This window comes from Symphalangus syndactylus, chromosome 1 (assembly GCF_028878055.3).
Source record: "Symphalangus syndactylus isolate Jambi chromosome 1, NHGRI_mSymSyn1-v2.1_pri, whole genome shotgun sequence".
Lineage (NCBI taxonomy): Eukaryota > Metazoa > Chordata > Mammalia > Primates > Hylobatidae > Symphalangus > Symphalangus syndactylus.
In genome coordinates, this window is record NC_072423.2 from 17687143 (window position 1) to 17711410 (window position 24268).

Consider the following 24268-nt stretch of genomic DNA (forward strand, 5'->3'; position numbering starts at 1 on the left):
TTCTAATGACTTCATATTTAATCAATTCAACAATTTGTCATATATATAATTTGAGTTGCCTAAATATTTGTTATTCCCATAAATAATACTGCTATTCTTCGAGGAAACTCATGTAAGAAATCTCAGTCACCTTTCACTGACTTTTCTTCCAGAATTCCCATGATCAATCAATCATAGGCAATACTTACTAGTTTGTTTTTAGGTGGATAGGGGTTCAAAAGAATGATGTATTTAAACAGAATTTCTTGCTTTGTATTTCAACTTGATAAAAGCAATTTGAAACCTATGAAATATGAAAAAACTATAGAGGCAACCAACCAAATTCCACAACCTGGGATTAACATTTTATCATCTCACTTCTAGAAATTTTAGAAAAGTAAATCATTATGTAGTAAACCAATCTCCTTTTGAATTAACACTCCCAATATCTTCTCCCATCTTCACTCTCCAGAGACTATTGCTCTAATGAGTCTATATCATTACACTTTATTATAGTATTCACAATTTAATATTGGATAAAGAGTCAAGACCCATCAGTGTGCTGAATTCAGGAAACCCATCTCACGTGCAGAGACAAACATAGGCTCAAAATAAAGGGATGGAGGAAGATCTACCAAGCAAACGGAAAACAAAAAAAGGGGTTGCAATTCTAGTCTCTGATGAAACAGAATTTAAACCAACAAAGATCAAAAGAGACAAAGAAGGCCATTACATAATGGTAAAGGGATCAATTCAACAAGAAGAGCTAACTATCCTAAATATATATGCACCCAATACAGGAGCACCCAGATTCATAAAGCAAGTTCTGAGTGACCTACCAAGAGACTTAGACTCCCACACAATAATAATGGGAGACTTTAACACCCCACTGTCAACATTAGACAGATCAATGAGACAGAAAGTTAACAAGGATACCCAGGAATTGAACTCAGCTCTGCACAAAGTAGACCTAATAGACATCTACAGAACTCTCCACTCCAAATCAACAGAATATACATTTTTTTCAGCACCACACCACACCTATTCCAAAATTGACCACATAGTTGGAAGTAAAGCTCTCCTCAGCCAAGTGTAAGAGAACAGAAATTATAACAAAGTGTCTTTCAGACCACAGTGCAATCAAACTAGAACTCAGGATTAAGAAACTCACTCAAAACCACTCAACTACATGGAAACTGAACAACCTGCTCCTGAATGACTACTGGGTACATCATGAAATGAAGGCAGAAATAAAGATGTTCTTTGAAACCAACGAGAACAAAGACACAACATACCAGAATCTCTGCGACACATTCAAAGCAGTGTGTAGAGGGAAATTTATAGCACTAAATGCCCACAAGAGAAAGCAGGAAAGATCCAAAATTGACACCCTAACATCACAATTAAAAGAACTAGAAAAGCAAGAGCAAACACATTCAAAAGCTAGCAGAAGGCAAGAAATAACTAAAATCAGAGCAGAACTGAAGGAAATAGAGACACAAAAAACCCTTCAAAAAATTAATGAATCCAGGAGCTGGTTTTTTGAAAAGATCAACAAAATTGATGGACCGCTAGCAAGACTAATAAAGAAGAAAAGAGAGAAGAATCAAATAGACGCAATAAAAAATGATAAAGGGGTTATCACCACCGATCCCACAGAAATACAATCTACCATCAGAGAATACTACAAACACCTCTACGCAAATAAACTAGAAAATCTAGAAGAAATGGATAAATTCCTTGACACATACACCCTCCCAAGACTAAACCAGGAAGAAGTTGAAGCTCTGAATAGAACAGTAACAGGCTCTGAAATTGTGGCAATAATCAACAGCTTACCAACCAAAAAGAGTCCAGGACCTGATGGATTCACAGCCGAATTCTACCAGAGGTACAAGGAGGAACTGGTACCATTCCTTCTGAAACTATTCCAATCAATAGAAAAGGAGGGAATCCTCCCTAACTCATTTTATGAGGCCAGCATCATCCTGATACCAAAGCCTGGCAGAGACACAACCAAAAAAAGAGAATTTTAGACCAATATCCTTGATGAACATTGATGCAATGTTACATGTTGAGCCATCTTGCTGTACGCGCACCTCCTACCTATGGCAGGTATCAAATGCATACCAAAGACTAACTTGGTCACCAGGCTTAATTCTTAGCATGAAACTCATTTTTTAAGCCTTGCTATATAGATATTGTTTCTAGGAGAATTTTATAAGTATATAGTGAGTTTTATGTCATATTTGGCAGTACACATGGACATAACTTCCAAAATCAGCTGTGGGTTGGCCAAGCTCAGCATCCTGCTATCCCATAGAAAAGTAGAGGAATGAAAGCCACATTTACATACTGGTTAAACGTTATACATATAGGCAACCAAACACATTCAACTGTATTCCTCTTTTAAAGCAAAATATAAACACATTTAAAATCATTCAAATCTTGTATAAACATGATATGCCATATGAAATTGTATAGGATATCTGCATTTCCAAACTGATAAAAAGGCTATAATAATTTAAAAATAAAAGAACCATGGTACCCTATATAACGTAGGCTAGAACATGATAAAATCATAACAATAAAGTTAATTATTGAAACAATAATATAAATCATTAAACATACAGATAGAAAAACTCAATAATTGATTATAACTTTATCTAGATGCTTAGGTTATCTAAAATGAGGAAAATATTTGCATAGAAGAGCAACATTACTTGACACTCATAATCTACAAGTAGTTAAGCTGAGAGGCTAGCAATGCCATAGAACAGAGAATAGCAGAGCCAGGTGACAATCAGAAAATGCAGTCTTTTAAGTTTTTCTATTCCACTTTCAAACTTTGAAGGGTCAGTTGTATAGCTGAAGGTATCATCTAAAGTAAGAAACATAAAAAATGATTATTAACTAGTTTAAGAAGCCAACAATATTAGTAATTAGGTAGACAGAAATATCATGCTTTTCTTTATGGACATCATAAATCAAGGTAATGTAATTTTACTGTAGCTTTAGCATGTATGTGCTCACAGAAAAAAAAAAAAATATTGTTCCCAGGTAGAAAGTATTCTCAGATGGAATCTTGCACAAATAACCCTGAGGATATTGCTAAATATATTAATTCATAATAATATATTTTGTAGATTAATATGCCTAACCTTTGATTTTAGCTCTTTCTATAATCATATATCAGATCAATACATAATCTTCTTGCATATACAAACTGATTACTTGAACTTTCAAATGCATCATGAAGACAGGAGTAAAGTTATTAGTCAGAAGTGGGGCCTGGGGCCCTCCAGCAAATTTATGGTAGATTAAAATGGAGCCACTTTGCTAGAAGGAACGCAAACACAATTACTAAGCTACACATTTGGCATCTTTATTTTAGATGTCAAATGACGTACCAATTTGATTTCACCTAAGCCTTCACTGACATTGTGCAGTCTTTTTGATATCATTCTTACATGCTAATACTATAATCTGAAAGTCCAAGAAGAAAAAGGAAATCGGGGATTTAGGAAGGATACAGATGTGGGACTCAAAGATCTTCAAGAATGAAAAAGAATAGGGATTGGGATATAATTTGTTACAGCCAGTTTTTTTGTTTTGTTTCTCTAGGATAGAAACCAATAAAAAACAATGAAAAGAAAAAATAATATAATTTAATAATGCCGGTATTTTGCCCATTTTTATCTATGGGCAAACAGTAAATGTTTTCACTTTCAATGGAAGAAAAATTTATTCAGATGTCCCAAGGATTTAAAAATAACTAAGTAAATAGCATCTTTTGAAACAAAGTGCTTTCGTCCTTCTGATCAGACTATATAATTTAGGAAAGGAAAATAAGACTAAGAAAGGCTTGAGTAGGAACTAACATGATTGATTCTGGAAGGCAAAGTAAGTGAGTTTATAAAACTTATGAATAGTATACCGTGTTCTAACGGGATGTCCACAAACTATTCCTGTCCTTGTTTTGATACTGGAGATTTGGATTCTTTACTTTTTATAGTTCTCTCTCTTCCCCTCCCCTGCTTTCCTCCCTTTTCTGAAAAATAATTTCTGCATGCTCAGTCATGACACAATATAATTTCCTTGCAGATGGGAGCTTGTCTTCTAAAGAAATTAAACACATTGCAGACTTTCAACCATAATAAAAAAAAAAAAAACTATCAGAAGTCTAACTGTAATAATACACCTAAGAAAACAGCCAAAGCATATATTTCTAGTTCTTTTCCAGCTGCACATATAAGTATTGGGAATAGTTTCTTACTTCATGATTCTAAATATAAGCACCAATTCCCCTTAGAGAAGAAGAAACATTAAGAAAAAAAATTAAACCTCACTTTAAAAAAATTTAGTGGTGGACATCTTACTACTCCTGCAATGAATGTTTTACCTCCGTTGAATTATGTAAATGCTTTCAGGGATTTGAAAATAATTATTTCAGTAAAAGAATGTAGAGCTCTTGAACTCGCATAATTTCCCACAAGAAAAATTAAATCAGAATTATGTAAGTATATCGCTGCAAATCCAGCTGGCCCTAAGGCAGTGCCTGGAAGAGGGAGCACGCAGCATGCCGCAAAAGCTCGTCTCAAGCTCTGCCTGTCTTCTGCAGTCGAACTTAAGTGATCATTTGGAGTAATATCACAAGGACATGAAGCATCCATGGTGTTGAAAAGGCATAAAAATAAAGAGCAGTAGACTATTGCAGCAAGAACCCAAGCAGAGTAAGAAAAGGAGGGGGAAGAAATACACTACATTAAAAGCAAGAGAGATTGGAAAGTACCTAACAAATTTAAGCTTCGTCTTTGGTGAAGCTAAGTGATTTATAGAGGAAAATAAAATTCGTAGTGAGTAGTAGTGACACTAGGATGCTAGACTAAATGTGTAGTCTGTACTTATCAAATTATTCATATGTTTGGAAATTTCTCCTTTCAAAGCCAAGATCCATGGGGAGGGTTTTTCGAAGCCATTTGGATTTCCTAGTCAAACTATGGTTCTCAGCCATGAGATTCTTTAGATTATTACAATTAATACTAACCATCAAGTAGACTCAAGTCCCCTCAATTACTTCTTTTTTGACACAGAGTCTCGCTCTGTCACCCAGGCTGGAGTGTAGTGGTGCAATCTCGGCTCACTGCAACCTCCACCTCCTGCACTCAAGTGATTCTCCTGCCTCAGCCTCCTCAGTAGCTGGGACTACAGGTGGCACCACCATGTCTGGCTGATTTTTGTATTTTTAGTAGAGACAGGGTTTCACCATGTTGGCCCGCCCAGTGTTGAACTCCTTAACTCAAGTGATCTGCCCACCATGGCCTTCCAAAGTGCTGAGATTAAAGGTGTGAGTCACCGGGCCCGGCCTTTGACTCCCCTCGTTTTCTGCACTGTATCAGTACATTTCCTGTTGAGAACTCAAAACTATGTAATTTTATTTATATTTTCATTTAATTTTTGTTTCACTACCCTCCCCAGTAGACACAATCACACCCAAATTTCAGTGGCCATTTCTGTCACGTCTACTGTGTCTTCAGAAATTGCACCATGTTTGAAATAGAAAAAAGAACCACATACTTGTTTATTTAATGAATGCCAAATGATAGACCTAAGTCTAACATAAAGCAGAGGAAATTATCTTTTCTTGAGAGAATATTGGTAATTGGTAATATCTGCCATGACTTGTTAGCATGTCCAACCTTCAATTCAGTTTCCATTTTCTAAGAATTTCTCTTACGTTAATGAGAAATGAGAACAGAATTATATAAATATGGTTGTTTATTACAATAATACTTATAATATTTTAAAATTTGAAAGGGTAAAACTAAATGTTCAACAAAAGGAAAGTAATTTTTTCAAATAGTATATTCATATATTAACATTATGAATCTATTAAATGTGTTTTAAAATATTAAAAATACATTTTTGGTGAAAAATGCTGAAATCTGCATAGACATCAAAATTGTAACTATATAATATACATCGGCATATATTTAGTATATAAGTATATACTATTTAGCATACTTATGAGACCACGGGGGTGTGTGTGTGTGTGTTCAAAACAAAGTTGTGTAAGATACATTGTAGACATCATGAACTCTGGAGACAGACTACTGAAATGCCAATATTAGTTCCGTCACTTAGCAAGTTACCTAAATCTCTCTTTTTCTTCAGATTCCTCCTTTGTGAAATGTATAAAGTTGATGGTGAAATTAGATGAGTTAGTTTTTGCTTAGAAAGAATGTATAACACAGTATTACACAAGTCTTTGTTATCATTTAAATACACACACAACATACGTGTGCATGTGTCTTTATAGCAGCATGATTTATAGTCCTTTGGGTATATACCCAGTCAAATGGTATTTCTAGTTCTAGATCCCTGAGGAATCGCCACACTGACTTCCACAATGGTTGAACTAGTTTACAGTCCCACCAACAGTGTAAAAGTGTTCCTATTTCTCCACATCCTCTCCAGCACCTGTTGTTTCCTGATTTTTTAATGATGGCCATTCTAATTGGTGTGAGATGGTATCTCACTGTGGTTTTGATTTGCATTTCTCTGATGGCCAGTGATGATGAGCATTTCTTCATGTGTTTTTTGGCTGCATACATCCACACGTATGTTTATTGCGGCACTATTCACAATAGCAAAGAGTTGGAACCAACCCAAATGTCCAACAACGATAGACTGGATTAAGAAAATGTGGCACATATACACCATGGAATACTATGCATCCATAAAGAATGATGAGTTCATGTCCTTTGTAGGGACATGGATGAAACTGGAAAACATCATTCTCAGTAAACTATCGCAAGGACAAAAAACCAAACACCGCATGTTCTCACTCATAGGTGGGCATTGAACAATGACAACTCATGGACACAGGAAGGGGAACATCACACTCCGGGGACTGTTGTGGGGTTGGGGGAGGAGGGGGGAACAGCATTAGGAGATATACCTAATGCTAAATGACGAGTTAATGGGTGCAGGAAATCAACATGGCACATGGATACATATGTAACAAACCTGCACATTATGCACATGTACCCTAAAACCTAAAGTATAATTAAAAAAAAAAAAGGAAAAATAAATACACACACAACATATGTACAAAAATAAACATGTATACACACATGCAATCACAAAAATATGCAAAATAGAGCAAAATATTATCAGTGAATAGTATTTGTTTCTGAGATTGTGGATAACTTTTGTGTTTTACTTTACGTGGTCTAAAATTTTGTCTGGAATAAGTAAATATTGCTTTAATAATTAGAAATAAAGTATTTGCAAGATATTAAAAAACAGGTGGACTGAGATAACATATACACATATAATACATATGTACACAATGCTTAGAATAGTGCTGAGCGTATAGTATTCATTTTATGAGTGTTTATTAAGTTAAAATAAATGACAATTGAGGAATTGGACATAGCAATGAGAAACTTGAGAATATGAAGCCCGAGGAATTTGAAAGAAAAATAGTTAAACACAAAAATTAGAATTGTAAGAGCAGGCAGTACTGGCCTAGCAATATTTGGGTTTGTAATTCTTTCAAAGACTTGAGTATATGCAATTGCCTACATTGAAGGGACCAGTATAAAGAAAAAGTTGGAGAATGTATGAAGAGAGACAATAATTTTTATGACAAAGTTCAGACTTCAGATGAGCTGAAGAAAATAAGATCAAGAACAAAATAGGATAAATTTGTTTTAAAGAGGAACTTTTATATAATTCTGGTATAAGGAAGGTAGGGCTGCATGCAAATAATAGATATTTGATTTGTAAATGCAAAAAGCATACCAAGTCAAGAAATTCTCTATTCTCTCTGCAGAATCAGACATAAAGTGTATGAAGATGGCCACTTAGAAAGGGCGGTCCAGCAGAGAAGGCTGGCGGCTCCACATAACCACCTTGGTAATGGGCTAAATAGTGGCAAAGACCTCGTCTACCATTAGGTCCAAGTGCCGGTGTCAGTTGAAATAGATACACTTTGGAAGTGAGCATTAGCAGGTATATAGGAGAACAAAAGACAAAGGTAATATTGGAATTTTGCAGGGTGGATCATTCAGAAACACTTGATCACCCATTTTCAGACTTTCCTAATATAACCATTCTGTAGCTCAGTGAATAACTGCTTTCAGTATCCAAAATATCTCATCCCACGGTTAAATTAAAATACAACAAAGTTTGGAAATCTCTTAAATGATGAATGTGATTCTAATTTTTGATATTAACAATGGAGTATAATATTTTAATAACAAGCAAAACACCATCATATGCAGCTTATATTTAATCCCTGTATAGGTAAGTTTCTCCAATATATGACCAATTATTAAATAACTTAGGAAATTAAGTAGAAACATCAATTGACCATCTAAAGTTTTAATATTCTAATTTGATAAAGTCCCTTAGTGTTCTAACCACTGTAAGTTAGATTTGCAAATTAGTGCAAATAAAACCCATCAGACGCTAGCCCCTCATTGAAAATATTTGTGGGCGTTTTTTGGCTTGTGAAATTATGCCTGTAAATTTTATTACTGCTGAGTCAACATTTCTGATGTCTTTTAAAAAATTTAATATTTTTAATAAAAAACATGCATACTAAATCTTAGATTTTGCAGAAAAACTCTAAATTTTTTATTCCATGACCAGAAATATTTGACAATATAGCTTAAATAAATGAAGGCACTTATTTTTATGTACCAAGAGGTGATAGACTTTTAAAAATCAAGTTAATAAATAAAGCTAACATTGCTAAAATGTGAAGAGCAGAGCTCAAGCAAATTTAATGCAGTGAAATATATAATGTAAGCAGAAGATTCAGCAGGGTAGGTAGATTCCAATTCTGCACTTAATGTCTTAAAGAAGTTAAAGAAGCAACTCAGCAACTTCTTTTCTTTTCCTTTCTCCCTCCTTCCTCCCTCCCTTCTTCCCTTCCTTCCCCCTTTCTCTCTCCCTCCCATAAGCACATTTCATTCTTTGTTTCTGAGCCAGAAATTCTATAATACATAAATGAGTTACTGAATATTATACTGAATATAATACTGATATTATAATAATATCAGTAAATAATATAATAAAATACTGAATATTATCAGTAAATATCAGTAAATAATAAAATAAATATATATAATATATATTTAATATAAAATATATAATAAAATGAGTTAATAAATATCAGTAAATAATATCAGTAAATAAATAATATAATAAAATACTGAATATTATAATACATTAGCTATTTTTATTTACCATGAAAAGATACAAATAAAGTGTACTTTTGTAAAAGTTATAGTACAAATTATTGGCATTTATGTTCTTACATTATTTTCAATGAAAGGGGAAATTTAGATTTTGTATGGGTCACTGAGATGTTTCTATTATGTTTATAGTTAAAAATGCAAACTCTGTCAACTTTCTGCTTATACACATGCAAATTTACCTAAATAACTCAGACCACTTTCTTTTTACTTAATAGCAGCATTTTTCAAAATGGGCATTTCTGAAAGTGGAAGACACTTCTTAAATTTGAATACCTGTCACTATATATTTTGCTATTTGAGTGTGTCAATTGCATATGTCATAAAATGATTAATCAATAAAATTTGATAACCATAAGTAAACACGGAGCATCAGCTGTGGTACTAGAAAATCATCCGTGATTGAATCAATATTTTTGTCCTCACATCTGACTGTGGAAGCAAGTTTCACAGCAAGAGTTCTATAGTGTTCTTGACAGACGTGGCAATAATAATGTTAATATAATATTGCAAAAGTAAAGAGCTGCATGAATATTCTAATCACAGGTTTCTTAAGCAGTGACTCCTATGTGCCTATGGATTACATAAACTAAGAAATATAAACCCATGTCATACGAATGACTAAGTTTAATTTTAATCATGAAAATACAACAAAAATAAAGATAATTTAAGATATAAAAACCATGAAGAGAAATACTTTAGTTCGTTGACATGATCTGCATTTTCTCCTAAGCAAGTCAATTTTAAAAGAAATATCTAAATTATAATTGGAGTTATGGAACAGTCATAGATATGGTAGCAGGAAAATATATAAAATATTAAAATAAGGTGAGAAGAAATGAAAATCTACACATAAAAGGCATTTTCAAAGTGCAGAGAATGTGGTAAATTTATCAGGAAGATGAAATAAAAATTTATATAATCATAGCTTAATTTTAAGCTAGCAAAACGTAATGAAGAAATGTTCACAAATATTATGTAATACATTAGATTACAAATTATTTACGTTCTAGTTTCCTTGAAAATAATATATTTAGGTGTAAATGATTTATTTTATATTAGAATGGAAAACAAATATAAAATTTAAATGTTCCATTACTCTGCATAATTTTTACTTAGCATAATCTGGTAATTGTGCAGAGCTAGAAACACATCTTAGAATTAAGCCATTTCTTTTATTTTAGAAATAACTGTGGGTACAACAATGGAAATACATTGCTTAAAATAGATCAAATGCCCTCCTTTCTTTCATTCTATGTAAAAATCTAGCACTGAGCCAAGATATTATGAAAAATGATAATATAGTAATAATTAAAGATCATAAATAGGGCATATATGATTGATTTGAATAAACTGTATTAGTCCATCTATATATTTATCATATTAAATTAATTGAATATATTTCACATATCTATTTCTGTGGGTAAAAACCATTAGATCTCTTTCTTTTACCTCCTCCTACACCTCAATTCTTATCACCAAATTAGACAACTTTATATGTTAAAATAATGTATGTATGTTGGTATTTCTGTTTGTCTGATAAAAGAGCATATAAAAATGCTCTAGGCACCTGTACAGGAAATTCTACTAAAAGTACAGCCACCATAATAATGGTGATTGTGAGTTATTTTGTTATAATATAAAATGGCAATTAAATAATATTTAATATACAATGTGATTACTCATTTAGGAAGTTGATTAATTTGGTTTTAATTTCCTTTTTCTCTGTATCATGAAGAATTAAATAATCATAGAATGTTTTCTATTTTACAATCTTCTTATTCATTAAAATAAGAAAAATATTTAGAAATACATAGATTACTTAGAAGAAAATTTGCCCATTCATATTGAAATTTTTCTTCTCCAAACCAAAATAAGATAAAGACTATGAAAGTTCATTGAGGAACAATATAAATCAAAATATTAAATTCAAATACATATATGAAAAGTGGTCAACCATTTATTTTCCAATAAATGCAAATACACACAGACACACACACACCCCTCAAAATTAAAATGTTTACCGTCTTGCAATTTTATCCTTTAAAATGTCAGAGCTTTCCCATTGCTTTATTCACCTTGCCTCTTAAATATGTTTTTGTACTACATCAGCATTTTGATTCATGACTTAGGAAAAAAAAAACAAAGATAATGGCTCTATTTCTGCAGATTTTGTTAATATTACATATTCAATCTCAAGATGTATTTCTGAAAGAATTATTGACTTACAACTATAGAAAAATTGGCAAGCTGACACTTGGTTAACATTGCCTTGCTTTTACTCTATAAATTTTTTCTGGTACTCAGTTTCTCCCCAAAAATATCTTTTAAAAAGTTGAAATATACCAAATGACTTACGTTTCACATTTTCAACACAAAATTCCTTTCCCACCTGCCATGATATAATGTTTTTAAAAAAATGAAATAAAGAAAAGAAACTGCTTTACTTTTTACTAATGGAAAATATTTTTCATTCAAGAAAATTGTTGCCCTTCCCATGTTTATTTCTTATACACATGATATATTCCAGCAATTGATCTAGGTGTTAGTTATAAAGCAAAGAGCAAGACAAATAACATCCTTGATCTCATTGCACTCACAATATTATAACAGATACACATATACCCCATATGTGTGCATGTACAACTATTATTCTACAAATACAGTGAAAATACTGCAATCTCAAAAAATAAGTAAAAAGGAGACCATCGGTACTTGGGTTTGCATATTGTTGTTAGTTCATTTTAGAAGTAATGTAAATTACCAGACATAAATACAGCATCTGACCATGTTTTTAAACATGTTAATTCTTCAGACAAAAATATCTGAAGGAAAAAGTTCCTAGAAAAATGTTAGGGGCATTTAATGATGTATTTGATGTTAATTAATAGGAATTACAATTCAAAAGTTATTTCTTCATGAATTTAGTTGAACACATGCTATTTGACATAAAATGTTTCACAATATCAGCAAACATGGCATATTATCTATGCAACAATATACATTATCTTAATTATTATAGATTTAAAGGCCTATTGACATCTGATGATATGGAAGTACCCTTCTTTTTTAAAATATTTTTCATTGCTTCTCAGCCTTTTGGCTAAGATCAAGTGTAGTATCTGTTCTCACCAGCTTAAAACTTATTTCAGAAAAGACATAAGCCTTTCTTGAAATTTATTCTCTTTGCTGTCTTTGATGTTAATTTCAGTACAATTTGACATATTCTGTGTAGGTCTCTGTTGGTATTCTGGGTAAACTTAAAGATTAGGGAGAAATGACATTCTTATTATAATGTATTATCCATAAATGTAAGCTCCTCGTTTATTTAAGGCTTCTTTCAAGACCTACAAAAATTTTGTAATCTTCTCAAAAAGAATTTCACATATATGTCTGAATTATTGAAATACATCTAAATTTTTTGTTCATAGGTTTTAGATTTTTTTTTCAATTGATATTTTTCAGAAGAATTTTAGGTTCACGGCAAAATTGAAAGGAAAGTACAGTAATATCTTCTCTAGCCTCTGGCCCCACACATGCATAGATTCCCCGATTATCAACATCTCCCACCAGATGGCATTATACATTTGTTACAACTGATAAACCTACACTGAGAGATCATTTTCATCCAGAGTTCATAGTCTATATGAGGGTTCACTCTTGGTGTTGCATGGGTTTGGACAAATATAAGTAACATGTATCCCCCATGATAGTATTATAGAGAGCAGTTGAACTGCCCTAAAGGTCCTCTGTGCTCTTCCTATTCATCTCTCCCTTTGGCTCAACCCCTGGCAACTACTGATCCTTTTAGTGTCTCCACAGGTTTTCCTTTTCCAGAATATGCTTTTCAGATGGCTTCTTTCACTTAGTTACATGTGTTTATTTTTTCCTTGTGTTTTCATGGCTTGATAGTTCATTTTTAACGATGAATCCTATTCCACTATCTGGATGTACCACAATTGGCTTATCCATTCACCGACGGAATGACATCTTGGTTGCTTTCAAGTTTTGGCAATTATGAATAAAACTGCTATAAATACATGTGCAGATGTGTATGGACATACATTTTCAACTCCTTTGGGTTAATGCAAAAAGAGTACAATGAATGGGTCATACGGTAAGGATACATCTAGTTTTATAAAAACTGGCAAACTTTCTTCCAAATTGGCGGTACCATTTTGCATTCCCACCAGCAATGAATGAGAGTTCTTGTTGCTCCACATCATTGCCAGCATTTGGTGTTTTTGATTTGATTTTGGCCATTTTAATATGTATTTAGTGGTATTTCATTCTTGTTTTATTTTGTAATTCCTTGATGATATATGATGTAAAGCATCTTCTTGTATATTTGTTTGCCATTTTCATGTCTTCTTTGGTGATGTGTCTGTTCAGGTCTTTGACTCATTGGATTGTGTTCTTATTAAGTATTAAGAGTTCTTTGTATATTTTTAATAGCAGTTAATATGTCTTCTGTAAATATTTTCTCCCAGTCTGTGGCTTCCTTTCTCATCCCTTGACATAGTCTTTCACAGAGCAAAAGTTTTTAATTTTAATGAAGTCCATCTTATCAGTTATGTCTTTCATGAATTGTGCTTTCGGTATCACATCTAAAAAGTCATAGCCAAACCCAAGCTCACCTAGACTTTCTTCTATATTATCTTTTATGGGTTTTGTGTTTGACAGTTGTGATCCATTTTGAGTTAATTTTTGTGAAGCTTGGAAGGTCTGTATCAAGATTCCTTTTTTTTTTTTCCTTGCATGTGGCCATCCAGTTGTTCCAGGATCATCATTTGTGGAAAATATTTTGTTGTTGTTCTCCATTGTTTGTGTCTTTGTTTGTCAAAGATCAATTACCTATATTTATGTGAACCTCCTTCTGGGATGTGTATTCTGTTCCATTGATCTGTTTTTCTTTACTTTCACTAATACTACACTGTCTTGTTTACTGTATTTCGTAGTATGTCTTGAAGTCAGACAGTGTCAATCCTCCGACTTTGTTCTTCTCCTTTAATAATGTGTTGGCTCTTCTAGGTCTGTTTCCCTTTTATATAAACTTGATCGTTAGTTTGTCAGTATCTACAAAATACAAAATAACTTGCTGGAATTTTGAATGGGATTACATTGAACCTATAGACTGAGCTGACATATTGATAACTATGTCTTCCTATCAATGAACATGGAATCTCTCTCCATTTATTTAGTTCTTCTTTGGTGTCTTTCATCAGAGTTTTGTAGTTTTCCTCATTATCGACCTTGAATACCTTTGTTTACATTTTACCTACGTGCTTCTTTTTGGGGTGGTAATGTAACTGGTATTCTGTTTCTAATTTCAAAACTCATTTATTCATTGCTGATACATAGAAATGTGATTTTTTTTTATTAACCTTGCATCCTACAAACTATCTTGCTCATTAGTCGCAAGTGTTTTTGTTTTTTTTTTTTTTTTCAATTCTTTTGGATTTTCTACAGAGACAATAATCTCATCTGTTAACAAAGATAATTTTACTACATCTTTTCCAATCTATATACCTTTTAGTTACTTTTCTAATTCTACTGCATTGCATTAGGGCTTACAGAATGTTGTTGAACAGCAGTGGTGAGAGGGGACCTCCTTTCCTTGCTCTGGATCTTAGTGGGGAGGCTTCACGTTGCTCACTGGTGTTATGTTTTTAGCTTGTCTGTGGAACTTTTACCAAAAAAAAAAAATGCACATTATTTTCATTTGTGTAACTTTTCTATACATTGTCTTGGATATGTATTTTACCACTACATAATAGTAAAATTGTTTCTTTTTTTCCAACATTTATACCTTTTTTCTTGCTTTATTACTATACAATTTTGCATTACTAAGGTATAATACAGATTAGGAGAGACAGTAGTAATGTTTTCTGTTGTTTTTGTTGGTTTCTGAATTCACTGAGAGGTTTTGTGCTTCTGTGCTTCACTGTGAAGAATCACATTTGCTATACATTTCAAGTAGAAATTTAAACTAGGTTAAGGAAATCCTTTTATGTTCCTAGCTTTTGACATAAATACATGTTGCTATTTTTAAACGGTATTATTTTTAATAATATCACTTTAAAATCATATAATAATCATGTAACTTTATTATAGTAATCATATAGTAATAATCATATAACTTTCTCAGTTAATTGGAGTGGTGAAGTAAATTCTTAAATTTTCTGCTACAGAAACTTCTTTGAATTCTGAGACTAAACACCGTATGATTCGATGACTATTGTATAGCATTTCTGGATCCCATATTCCTGGGTCATCACTTAGGATTTTTGTGCCCATAATTATAGATTAATCTAATTCTCTTGTCTTTCTTATAAAAAAAAAAATTGAGACAGGGTCTTACCCTGTCACCCAGGCTGCAGTGCAGTGGCACAAACCACGCATCACTGCAGCCTAGACCTCCTATGCTCAAGTGATCCTCCCGCCTTAGCCTCCCAAGCTGCTGGGACCTCAGGCATGCACCACCACACCCAGCTGATTTTTTGTATTTTTTAGTTGAGATGGGGTTTTGCCATGTTGCCCAGGCTGGTCTTGAACTCCTGAGCTCAGCTGCTCCACCCACCTAGGCCTCCCGAAGTACTAGGATTACAGGTGTGAGCCACCATGCTCAGCCTATAATTCTCTTTTGTTATATGATTCTAATTAACTGTCAATAATTTACTGTCTAATAAAAATGTTACAAAACTGTTTTTTTGAGCTTCTCCAAAATATTTTTTTAAATCTGTTCCTTAAATTTCTGGCAAAATTCACCAACAGAACACAGCTCTATAACATGACTTATTTGTTTCAAGGAGGCATAAGGAATTTAATTAATGAGCAAAATATTTAATAATAATTCTATTATGATTCTTTTTTGTAAAATACTAGAAATTGTTCTCTAGGAAATTTTAATATCACTTAAATTTGTGATTTTAGTGGCCTAAACTTTTTCATAATCGTCATATGTTTTATAAATGTCAACTAAAATTTTAGTTATATTCTGTTTAAAATTTTAAAAAGTTATTTATTTGGGTGCATTCCCTCTTTTTATGTGATGAATTCGGCAACATGCTTTTGATTTGATGAAAAGTTTTGGAAATCTTGTGATTGCCTTTAATGTTTTTTCTTCCTCTCTCCACTCCGCTTTGTAAGGGATGACTTTGATCCTCTTCGCCCTCAAGGAGTCGTATTCCCAGTTCCCACTGTCCATATTTGGATCCAGAGATAGGCAGTCCCCCAGCTACAACTCTACTGCTGTTGTGCGTTTCTATCTTGTTTCTGGTCAATGGAGACTTCTCTTTGTATCACCGAACATGTCTATGTTTCTTATTAAGCTTATCAGAATAGAATTTAGGGCCAGACATGGGGGTTCACACCTGTATTCTCAGCACTTTGGAAGGCTGAGGCTGGAGGATTGCTTGAGTCCAGGATTTCTAGACCAGCCTGGGCAATGTAGCAACACCCTGTTCCTACAAAAATTCTTTTAAAAAATTAGCCAGTTGTGGTGACACAAGTTTATAGTCCTAGCTTCACAGGAGGCTTGGGGTGGAAGGATTCCTTGAGCTTAGGAGTTCAGTGTTACATTAACCTGTGATTGTGCCACTGCATTGTGCCTGGGCAACAGAAGGAGAACTTCTCTCTAAAAACAAGCACAAAGACTAGATTTTATCTCTAGCTGAGTTTACAGCAGAGGAAGGAAGACCAATGAATAATCTTATAGTACCATCTTAACAAGGATTGCTTACATATTTTTATGTCAGCAATCACTTTATATATGAAAATTTAAACAATATTTGTCCTATTCAATTTTAACATAATGTTTGAAACACCATTTTATATCATTTAGTTTATATTTTTATTCAGCCAGAATCTGAAAAGAATTAGACAGGTAATTAGACCACCTATTTCATTTTCCAAGATTAATAATGGTCCGTAGGCAGCAATATTGCAAATGTAACTTATTGTACTGAAATAGTAACTCATTTAATGGTTTCTAAGTGACCCATAAAAGGTATTACAATTTTAGAAAGTCTAATATAGTACCCCAAAATAGCTAGGAAAAAGTGGGTCACTCTGTAGGCAAACCTCTATGTCCTAAATAATAGTGATAATAAAAATGATTCAGAAACAGAAAAAAAAAATTAAAATTAAAAAAAGATTTCAAACACATTTTCTCATTTGATCATAATTTCAATTGATATAAATATATTTCCAACTCATATATTTAAATGATTATATATACACATACTAAATTGAATTTTGCACATTGCATATGAGTCTTCTTCAAAATATGGTATTTTATTTACTTGAATGCATCCATCCATATATTTTCATTTCTTTTATGATAATATAACTAATGAGAAAATGTGAACACTATAAAGACAAAAATGTTTAACACATCTTTCTTAATGTTAACTAACATACTTCTTTCATAAGTTTGGTTCTTTAAAATCTATTTTATATTTTTTAAACTTCGGCTAATACTCAAAATTTCTTATTTGCAGTGCATGCAAACGTGGGTCATTAAAAGCACACAGGGATAAAGACATAAATCCAATATATAGCATAAATCCAATTATAATAAAGGATCCTGAAATGAAGTATCATTTTTCAACATTCAAGGAAATAAAATAATAATTTTTAATTATATATTTTGAGTGTTTAGGTTTCAGAAGAAATGACAAACAAAATAGGATGTTGGTGCAAACCTAATTGTGGTTTTTGCATTAAAAGTAATGGGGAAAAAAAAACAATTACGTTTGCACCAACCTAATATATGTACAATTTTTTTCATTTTTTTTGTAAACTTGAGATAACTATTGCATAGGATTATAAGTAAAACAATTCAGTATAGTGCTTAGACTATATTAAACATGAGAAAGACATTTTTTAAATAATAGGAATAGAATAAAATATGCTTCCTTGTGAAATTGTGAGTTCCTTGACACTGGAGTGATTTAAGTGCAGACAATGTTATCAGAAGGATTGTTACATGAAAATGATGATTGTGGTTTCTTCCAGTTCCAATTCTCTAAAATTCTTTGAAAATATTGATTCTCCATTAAGTTTCAAATGCTGATTTCTAAAACACTTTCTTTCTGAAGTTAATATTATTTAATGTTTTTCATTAACTCAAATATAATTGTTTAACACTTATACACCAATAAGTAATACACTACATTTCAAGAAGCAGCACTGGGCATAATATGGCAAAAAATAAAGATATGATCCTTCTTCTCATGATGTTTATATCTAGCAGAAAATAAAGGTGTTATATAAGAGCATATACCTTTGCACAATTGGGAAGTCACGCTTTGGTGTGATGTGAATCAAAAGATCAGGATGCTATGAGATTAAGGGTAAAGTTCTATGTGATCAGGAAATGCTCATTGAAAGAACATTTAAGTTGTCACATAAAGCAAGAGAAGGAAGTCGGGAAAAATGACGAACACAATGCCATGGTCATAAAAAACAGACTGTACAAAAACACTGCTATGGGCAAAGCTTTGCAGGTTCAGGAAATGAAAAAAAAAAATCAATGCTACTAAAGCATAGAGCAGGGACACAGAGTGCATAGAAAAGCATTTAGAAAGCTTACATCATCCTAAATTTTATAGGTCAATGCAAGGAGTTCAAAGATTTATTCTAAGTTTAAAGAGAAGCGATTGAATAGTTTTCACTTGGAGAGTGACAAAATTGTGGCCAGTTGTGGTGGCTCACACCTGTAATCCCAGCGCTTTGGGAGGCTGAGGCAAGTGGATAACTTGAGGCCAGCCTGGCCAACATGGTGAGACCCCATCTCTACTAAAAAAATACAGACCTTGTAGAAAGCCCATCTCTACTAAGAATACAGATGAAAGAGAGAAAAAGAGAGAGAAGGAAAGAGAGAGAAAGAGAAAGGAAGAAAGAAAGAGAGAGAGAGAGAGAAAGAAATTGTGTTTCTAAAAGACAACTGTTTAATGTAGAGTATGTCCTGGAAGTGGAGATATGAATTAAAAGCTATTGTAGGAATCTAGGGAAGAGATAATAATTTAGACCAAAGAAATAACAAAAAGGCAGAAAGAAAGTTTAAACTTAGAAGGAGATTTAATCAAATTTTCGGATTTATTAGGGAGTGGCAGAAATAGATGTCAAGAACTTAATAGTTTCTGAATAAAACAAAGTAGCTGATATCAAACTTATCCAACAGCTGTAAACAATTATAAATTTGGAGCAAAATGTATTTTAAGAGGTATAAAAACATGTTTGAATGCATCAGCCCACACTATGATATTTAAGAAAAAGGAAGAACATGAAGTAAGACTTACATTAACCCTGGATTTTTCACTAGGGGAATTTTTCAAATTGCTGCGCAGAAAAAGAGAGCCAGACAGAGAGCAAAGTTCTCAATAAGAGTGGGAGGAGAAATCAGAGGTCAGGGTCTGGGGCTGTGAAAGTGGTTGGGATTTGGATGGCAAAATATCAGAGAGGAGGAAAGTGCCAAGAAGTCCTCCGAGCATCTGCATAAAATGTTGCTGAGGACCTGTGACAATTTCTCAGCTGACCATGTGCAGGACATGATGCTAAGAGGTCAAGTAGTAAACAGATGCAGAGAACCTATGAGCTGAGTTTCCAGAGGTCTCACTGAGGAAATGTTAAGTTCCTTCCCAATCATAGTAGAGAGAGTTGGTGCACACATTAGGCTTCAGTTGAGATGCCAGAACCACCATTCCTACAAGTAAAAGCATGTTTTAATGGTAAGTGCTCTCTTTCGATATGGGGATAAGTTAAAGAGTTAAAGGAGACCTGTGCTAAAATGGCTCAAAACCCAAGCATCAACAGAAAAAGGGTGATCCTCTCTTAATTTAATAGCTTAATAGAACAGAATCTAATGTTCTAGGAGGATGAAAACATATTGCAGAGTTGCTCTACTATGACATATAATGTCCAGCAAAAACTTAAAAATTATAATGCGAAAAATTTATGCATAAATTACTGATAATCATAACAAACCTATCAATGCAAGCAGATGTAGAGAAAATACAGATGTTGGAGTTTTAGAGAAAGATTTCACAATAGACAATATTTATACATTGTGGAATATATAGAAAAACATAATCATGCTGGATAAACAAATGGAGTATATTTCAACAAAAAATATAATGTCTATAAAAAATCAAATGGAAACTTTTCATAAAAAGTTGTCAGGTAATTTGTCCAAAATCAAATCATTGTAAATACTAGAATTAAAATTGAACTTTATTTTATTCCTCAAGTGTTTATTACTGTTTTTTTAAAAAAGAACTTAGGTATTCTTTACCTTAGTTTACTTCCGCACTTTCCAATATAATAGCCCCTAGCCACTCAGGGCAATTGAGCAACTACAATGCAGCTAGTACAAATAGAGATGAGCTGCCCTAATTGTAAAATAAATACAAAAATAAAAAATAAAAACGTCTCATTTACAGTATTAATGGCATGTGGATCATGGTAATAGGTTGCATATGTTGGGCTAAATAAAGGATATCATCAATGTTGATTTTATCAGTTCTTTTGTTCTTTTTAAATGTGGCTCATATCTGTAGCTCAACTATTTCTATTGCACAGTGCTGTTCAAAACTTTAATTTTCAATGCTGCAAATTGAATAGAAAAGATCATGAATATTTTTTCTTGTCAGCTCCTTCTCAGATATTTCTGAATATTCTTCACTACTGCAAATCTGCTGATCTAATCCACTGTTGAAGCCATGGGGAAAGCCTTAGAAATAAGAACATATTCTGCACATCGAAAAATTGTTCTGTATTTTTTTAAGAATAAAGTACTATGCTTTTATTATCAAGTACTCTGTAGTGGAAAGGCAGAACATCAAATCCCAAGTAACAATTAATCGATCTATAACAACCACAGCACAATTCTAGACCATAAACCATTAAAAAAGCCAGTTAGCACCTGACTGTCTTTGCATAATATTTATACATTTATGGCCATAAAATACTCAAAATACTGAACTTCAATGATTATAAAGTAATATAGAAATTTTGGCACAAAGCATATCACAATCAAAGCCAAGTAGAAAACCTTTAACACGTTGGGTCTGAAGTCAACTATGTATGCTGTATATGCTGAAGTAGTTCATATTCTTTTTCTTCCTTGCCAAGAGTTCCTGTCAGAACAGGAGGAGAGAATTGCTTTGGCAGAAAGGGACAGAGAGCAAAGGTGGAAAATGGAAACCATTCATGTGGTGACATAAAAGCTGTCAACCAAATGAAGTACACTCTTCTGAATTGCAGGGCAAAGAAAAACTAAAAGTAGGACAGAAAGCAGACAAAGTAGGGACATCTGTGGAATAGACTGAGAGAGGAGAAAACCAGAGACCCTCATGGTGCTGAGCTGGGCATGTGGGTTCTGCCACTTTCTGATAGCAACCCTGTGCTCTATTCACACCAAAACCATAGTACCCTGATAGTTTCCAGTGCTGCTGAGGTGCTTTCAGCTTCTGCAAAGTTGAGATGGAACTTTAAAAGAAGAATGCAAGAAACCATTCAAAGATGGCTAAAATGGTGCAACCAAATCGCTACACTTTAATGCCAACAGCTGGAACAATTTTATTCTCATCCCCGATTTCTGTGACTCATTGTCTAAATTGTCAAGGAAACTCTCATTTTTGCTATAAGTTTAAGCTTATCATATTTTCTCTATTCCATTTGAATCACAGATGATGAGAACTAAAAAAAATTAAACTGATGCATTATAACGTAGTCCATTTGACCTGAATAAATATCTCCTTGTACAAGGAGGGGAAAAAAGACAAATAGTTAACAGAATTTTTTTTTAAAAAAAGCAAGAACATTTGCTCAAAGAGAAATGATATATTAGAAACAGAAAGGATACAATATTGTTAGGGTTCAGCATAAAGTAAATATTTGGAGAAAATTTGAATTTGGAACTTGTGTGTGTATGTGTGTTTAATTCTGTTAGGCATCACCTAAGATGCAATGTAAAATGACATTTATAAGGGAGGCATGGGATGTGGTAGGGAGAGGGTGTGTTTAGTTAATGATGAAAACGAAAGAAAAGAATTGTCTAATATTAGAAAAAAGATACAACGAAACCCATAAAACATATTTTAAATTTTTCTTGAGTGCAGAATACTAGCAACAATAAAGATTTAACAAACTTTAAAAGTTTTCCCAGAACTCAGAGGGAAAAAACAACCTGAGTTTAAAATGCTTAAGAAGAATACAATTGATATACCAAACAAAAAGTGACGGCAGCTATATTTAGCCCTTCTGAAGGAATAATTGATGATCAAACGGTAGAAGGAAAACATAGAAAAACAAAAATACATAAGACATTACATTGCATTTAAAAATCTTCCTCAGAAAAATGGAAAGATTTGAACATAGAAATCGAATGTGCTTTTCACAATTAAATTTATTAGCCAATATTTATATTAAGACATATTCTGTTCACATTCAAACATAAGAATAAAACAATTTTTAGTAATTTGGCAGAAAAAAGAGGATACTTTCAATGGGAAAAACTGATGGCAGATATTTCTTCTGTAACACTGAGATAGTGGAATGATGTTCATTGATGGTAATATTTTGTGAATCTAGAATTCCACGCAATCCAAGCAGTTCTTCACTTGTGAAAGGAATGGTAACTGCTTATCATTCTGGGTGAAAATTACTAATATATTGTACCAGATTACTGATAAAAGACCAAAATAAAGAGGTCAGTTATAGGAAGAGATAGATTTAAATGTCAATAAATTTTTAAAATATATTAAGAGCTAAATAAAAATATTTATGCTTTCATTTAAAAATTGTTACTATCAAACACATATGTATGGTCAAAAAGGAAAGATGCTAATCTAGGCCTAATCCCCACTAAATAAGTTAATAAACGAGTTGGGAATATGATTTTTACTAAACGGTTAAACACATACACACACAAATAGGCTTCCATAACCTGAGAAATGACATAATCTGAGGACTTAAGAATATGGAAATCATGGTATAGATTGACTATTCATGAATGTCAAAAATATTTATTAATTTAAAAATAAAGCATAATAGTTACAAACTGAAAATCAGGGTAAACAAATAAAATGTATTTAATAACACTATGAGCTTTTATCTTCAGTTCTACATTTTAATCCATGTAAATTTAGAAGGGCAAGAAAAACAAAGGCAAAGAGTAAGATAAATTCTTCATGTAGGGGAATATTTAAAATGTAATCTCATTCCTGACCTTAATTACAAAGCTCTAATTAAGAGATTAAAGATTTTAAAAGTAACTTAAATGACTCTTAGAAAAAATCAAGATGTATAAATCAAAATGTATAAATCCCAAACCAAGAGTAGAGGGTAATATATAAAAGCAGTACTGCATAACACAATCCCTATATAACACACAGAATGCAAGGAAAATATCAAGAAATTTAAAGCCATAAAATAAAGCATATATTTATTTTATATGTATGACACTACTGTTAATATTCTAAACACTTTTTATAAAAGATAAATGCTTAGATTAACTTTACACTAAACCCACTTATAATCTGTAGAAACGAGGCCACGGTGGGCTGGAATGATAAACGGAGGCTTGAGGGCCAGCTTTCCTCATGAGTTACTTGCAGAATTCTGAGGTTGTTAGAGAGGATAAAGAGTTAAGATAAAAACTTCTGCCAAGAAAGAAAGAAGTATCCAATAATCCCGAAGTATTTAAGGAAAAAAGGCCGACAAAAAAGGCCTAGAAATAAAGCAAGCAAGAGATGAGAGCAACAGAGAAAGCTGAGATTCATCCAAGGGTAAATCAAAAGCTTGAGAATCATAAAGTTTAAAACCAAGAAGCAAGAAAATTATGATTGGGAGGAAATAGAAAACACAGAAAATAACATAAAAGTAACATTTACTTATCTTTGAAGAGGCTATAAAGGACACTGGAGTCATAAAACAAGAATATGCTATTATAAAGACAGAACTAGAAAGGGCTCAAATTGAAATAAAAAAAAAAAACCTAAGAGATTTATCTAGCA

The 24268-nt window shown here is 32.7% G+C and overlaps 1 pseudogene; it reads left to right on the plus strand.

Moving 5' to 3' along the window:
- The first annotated feature begins 12331 nt into the window (after positions 1–12331).
- Positions 12332–12479, plus strand: LOC129461791 (uncharacterized; annotated as a pseudogene).
- Positions 12480–24268: the final 11789 nt, after the last annotated feature.